Here is a 5559-nt window from a genome sequence, read left to right as displayed (position 1 = left end):
TATTGCAATATATTTCTTTAAATCCTCTTACCTGGGTTTCTGGAAAGCACGATTTTTAGCGTTTCACTTATTTTTTTTAAATGTTTTGGCAGTGAGGAGAATGGCAACGATGCAGTATTTTCAGTATAGATGACTGGAAATGGAACCGGGTGTGCACATGGAACTGAACAGTGCAAGTAACTCAGCTGCTAGGGACTGCAAGTAGCAAAAATATTTACAGATCGTATTTCTTATAGTATAATCATTTGTGTTATGATAGAAACCGAGGTTATAGCATGTATGTGATTGTTCAAATGAATAAAATCTTGTAATAAGAATGCAACCTATTGAATGCAATTTGTGTTGTAACTGGCAAATATAAAACATGCTTCTGTGATCCAATTTGTGTTCAATCAAGTCTTCCAAATGCAATTTATGTTAGTTTTTTTGGTATGCGTATGACAGGATTAAAAGATGTGATCCTGCCGTCCAGCTATGGAGAAAAACTCAGCCAACTGCAAACCCCTTTTTGCAGCTTACGCCATTAACAACTAACAGAACAGCGTGACCTGTCAAGTTGCTGGTAAGGCCGTTATTTCTCAAAATGCAAATACGAGCTGTTTTGTTGGAAGCGGAAAGTGATTCTTTTTAATGTAGACTAATTTGTTTTGTAATAATTTTTAGATTAATTGTCTTTTTTTTTTATATAGAAAATTAGTGTTATTTGTCTCAGACTAATTTATTTTATATTTTTTATATTAATTTAAAAGAAATTGGAGACTTATTGATACTTACATTATACACAATCGAATCAAATTGGGTTGGTCTAGTGGTTAGTTTAATAGTTCGTTTAAGCAAGTGTCGGGAGTAATCTTGCCTTATGCATGCAGGAATCCATTGGCCAACGGCAAATCATTAAATGGAGCTTAGTACAACGACAGATTAGTCTTTGACTTGTTGAGTTGGGGGATACCGTGAGAAATAAAAAAAAAATATTATACACAACCGAGAATGGATTAGCTTTTGGTGAGGTGTTTATTAGTATATGATAAAATTATAAATTTTTTATTAAGCATATTTGATAAAATAAAACTTATTTACAAATATATTTTGACTTGTGAAAAGATAATTGTTCATACCTTGATCCAAAATGAACCGAGGCCCAAAAGAAATAAAGCCCACCCAAAGAAGGTGGTCTTATCTACTCCTACCTGACCTCATAAAGGTAAGGCGCGATGACGGGAATTCATCCTTAGTCCTTACTTATCTAAATAAGTAACTACTTCTTTAGATATCTCTTATCTCTCTAGAAGGGAGATCTCAACAAACTTCCCTAGAAAAAGAAAACAATTATCCACCATCAAAGGTGAAACTACACTAAAAGGTGGTTATTGATTCTATTATAAATACACTAAAACCCTTAGGGATATTCACAACCATTCTACTAAAAGGCTTGCTTAAACCCCCTGCTAACTTAAGAATTGGAGTCTCTTGCAAGTACCATCCCCCACATCCTCGTGAAGAACTTGGACGGCGGCACTTCGATTTCAATACAAGTTGGACGCTGCCTTAGAAGGATTTTGAACCTCATGTTTAGGTCCAAATCACCGTTTCAGGTAACCCTCGGAACATTGGCGCTGTTGCAGGGAACCTGGAAGTCTACACACCACTATGGTGGACGAGCAATTTAAAGACGGATGCACTGCATCTGAGTCCGAGCCATAACCTCATAATGATGATCGAGCCCTTGTGATACCCCACGACAACAAGGATCAAGTAATCCTAATGGGGAAGGAATATCACAAAATCCTCAGACCTGATGATTACAGTAAGAGGTACATCCACTTGAGAACGAAGTGTCCCCACATCCAACCTAGATCATGGTACTCGTACACGAACATCAAGGCTGATTAAAGTAACTCAAACAAGAGATCAAGCGAAAAGAAAAGCTAAAAAAAATCTGTGAAGGGAGGTACGACGCAGGAGAGAACTCGAGGAAAAGCTTCTAAAAATAGAAGCTGATATACAAACTCGGACCAACAATGAACAAGAAGAAAGCCCTTTTGGGGGAGAAGATTCCTTTATAAAAGAGATCATGTAGGCTAGGGTTCCAAGTGATTTAAAAGCCCCAACATAAATCTCTATGATGGCACAACCGACCCAAGACATCATCTCAACAATTTCAAAAGTATGATGTATTTGGCCGACATATTTGACGCGGCTCGTTGCAAGGCTTTTCCGACAACCTTAACCAAAGCAAAAATGAAAGTGTGATAGCTTACCACCCAGGTCGGTGACTTGCTTTCATAACTTGGCCAGGAAGTTTCTTACTCGCTTTTCAATTCAAAAGGAGAAAACCAAACATGCTCCAAGTTTCTTAGGGGTAAAGCAAGAAGTCGAAGAGACCCTCCAAGCTTATATGAAAAAGTTCAACAAAGCCTACATAGAAATACAGAATTTTCCTCCTAAAGCAATAATAATAGGGTTAGTTAGTGGCCTTAGAGAAGGATCAATCTCTCAATCCAAATCAAAGTGGCACCCGACTTCTTTATGTGAAGTACAAGAACGGACAGAGAAGTATATCAACATGGAGGAGAGCTCCCGACTTAGAGATCTAGTACCGAGGCAAAACCTTTCCTACCAAGCTTGGGATAAAGATAAGGAGGCAAAGAAAAATGAGGAATACAACTCAGAAATGTTGTCACAACTACACCCTAGTCCGAGTTTTTCTGGTTGATATCTACAAAGAGATCTGTCACACTAAAAAACTTCCGCCTCCTCACCCCATTAAGAACAAAAAGGCTAGAAGTCAGACGGAATACTGCGAGTATCACAAATTATATGTGCATTCTACCAATGACTATTATGGTCTAAAAATGTTATCAAAAAGTTAGCCAGCGAAGGTCGGTTAGAAAGATACCTCGCTGAAAGGTCAGGCGATCCAGGCAAAAGGAAAAGAGACGATGAAGGTGGAATTCGGCGAGATCAACCACCACAAACTCCTGATAGGCATATACACATGATTAGTTAAGGGTTTGCAGGAGGGGGAGTTACTAAGTCCTCACACAAATGACATCTTAAGGAAGTATATCAAGTCGTGGAAGACAATGAAGTTCCCGATCTACCCACAATCTCATTCACCAAAGAAGATGCACAAGGAGTGACACCTAGTCACGACGATCCCATGGTAATTGCAATGATCAATTCCAATGCAAACCTCCATAGAATTTGGTGGAATAAGGGAGTTCGGCCGACATACTTTTCAAGCCCGCTTTTGACAAACTCAGGTTAGAAGAAAATGATCTAAAGACTTATCCAAACAACCCTTTTGGGTTAGGAGATACGCTTATCCGACCTCTTCGTTTCATCTCATTATATACCACTTTTGTTAAAGGCATGAAATCAAGGACCTTAAGCATTGACTACATTGTGGTTGACGTGGCAGTAGCCTACAATGTTTTGATAGGTCGGACCACCTTGAACCGACTAGTTACAGTCATTTCAACACCTCATCTATGCACGAAATTCTGAACTACAGAGGAAATTGCTACAATAAAAGGAGATCAAAAGCTAGCATGAAAGTGTTACAATGAAAGCCTCAACTTAAGGGACAGTACAAAAGGTACGGAATTCAACACCATTGAACTCGGTGGTGTCTAAGTACGAGAAGAGCTACGTTCACAACCTGAAGGAAAGGTTGAAAAGGTTCAAGTCGGAGATCAGACCAAAAAGACAAGTATAGGAGCCAACTTGGATGAAGATTTAAAGGCAAATCTCATTGAGCTCTTACAAAGAAACTCTGGCCTCTTTGCTTGGAAAACCTCCGACATGCCTGCCGTTGTCCCCAACCGCATGAGTCACAAGCTCGCCGTTTATTTAGGCTCCTGACCTATTTGGCAAAAGCGGCAAAAACTTGGTCCTAAAAGAACACAAGTCGTAGAAGAGTATGTGCAAGCTTTACTAGAAGCTAGGCTTATAAGGGAGGTAAAAAACTCTTCGTCGTTGGTTATTGTGATCCTCGTGAAAAAGTAAAATGGAAAATGGAGGATGTGTGTTGATTACATCGACTTCAACAAAGCTTCTCCCATGGATCCATATCCTCTTTCAAGCATTGATGCCTTGGTTGACTCAGCTTCAGGGTATAGATATCTTTCTTTCATGGATGAATATTTGGGTTACAACCAAATTCCGATGTATAAGTCGGACCAAGAGAAAACCTCTTTCATCACTCCAAAGGCTAATTGTTGTTATATAGTAATGCCTTTTGGATTGAAAAATGATGAGACCACGTATCAACGATTGGTGAACAAGGTATTTTCATGTCATCTTAGAAAATGGATGGAAGTATATGTAGACGATATGCTTGTCAAACCCAGAGACGACCTCAATCTCATGTCCGACCTTGTCTAGGTATTTACCACAATAATAAAGCACAGGATGTGGCTTAATCTTTCAAAGTGCACCTTTGTAGTGGAGGCTGAGAATTTCTTAGGCTTCATGCTCACTCAAAGAGGTATTGAGGCCAACGCGGACAAATGCACATCGGTACTAGAAATGAAACGCCTGACTTGCCTGAAGGAAGTTAAACAACTAAATGGAAGGTTGGCAGCTTTATCCAGGTTCCTACCAAGATTAGTCCTGAAGTCTCTATCCTTGTTCTCAATACTAAAAATAGGGAAGCAATTTGAATGGACTTATGAATGTGAATAAGCCTTCCAAAAATTTAAAATATTTCTGAGCCAACCTCCAATCCTTACCCGACCTATCTTAAGAGAAAAGCTCATTTTCTACCTAGCAGTTACAAGCCGGGCTGTAGCCTCAGCTTTGGTCTAAGAAGATAAACACAGACAACAACTCATCTACTTTGTAAGCAAAGCTTTGCAAGGGGTAGAACTAATCAACCCATGAAGCATATGCCCTTATCATCACTTCTAGAAGGCTCCGACCTTATTTCCAAGCTGACACTATAAAGGTCCGAACTAATCAACCCATGAAGCATATTCTACTGAAGACAGACATTGTAAGAAAGATGCTACAATGGGCCATATAGTTTTCTGAATTCAACTTAAGGTATGATACTTGGACAGTAATGAAATCCCACTATTTTGGGCAACTTTTTGGCCGAATACACTGAAGGTCAAGAAAATCATACAACTTGGAGTATCTATGTGGATGGATCATCCAATAAAGTTAGAAGTGGAGCAGGACTTATTCTGAAAAATGAATAAGGAACTTGGATTGGATTATCGTTAAAGTTTGAGTTCCCTCCTTCTAACAACCAAGCAGAATATAAAGCATTACTTGCTGGCTTGAAACTGGCTAAGGAGGTCGGGGTAGAAAAATTAATAGTATTTAGTGATTCTCAAGTAATCACCTCCCAAGTCAACGAGACTTATCATGCTAAAGATCCCAACATAAAGAAGTTTCTAGAAGAAGCACAAGAACAATTAGCTCAGTTATTGGAAAGAGGGGTCCGACATAAATTCAGGAGTTCAATATCCGAGTTGATGCCCTCTCTAAATTAGCCAACACCAAGCCAATGAGCAACAATAGAAGCCTGATCTAGGAAACCCTCCACAC

At 39.2% G+C, this 5559-nt stretch overlaps 1 long non-coding RNA gene across 1 annotated transcript; it reads left to right on the top strand.

Annotated features, from left to right (window-relative positions):
* Window positions 1–445: 445 nt before the first annotated feature.
* Window positions 446–1087, top strand: LOC140179014 (uncharacterized). Its single transcript, XR_011872529.1, has 2 exons — window positions 446–562; window positions 870–1087. It is a non-coding gene; the product is annotated as an uncharacterized lncRNA (long non-coding RNA).
* The last annotated feature ends 4472 nt before the right edge of the window (window positions 1088–5559 follow it).

The sequence above is a fragment of the Arachis hypogaea genome, chromosome 2 (genome assembly GCF_003086295.3).
Source record: "Arachis hypogaea cultivar Tifrunner chromosome 2, arahy.Tifrunner.gnm2.J5K5, whole genome shotgun sequence".
NCBI classification, from domain to species: domain Eukaryota; kingdom Viridiplantae; phylum Streptophyta; class Magnoliopsida; order Fabales; family Fabaceae; genus Arachis; species Arachis hypogaea.
This window is presented reverse-complemented; position numbering and strand designations above follow the sequence as displayed.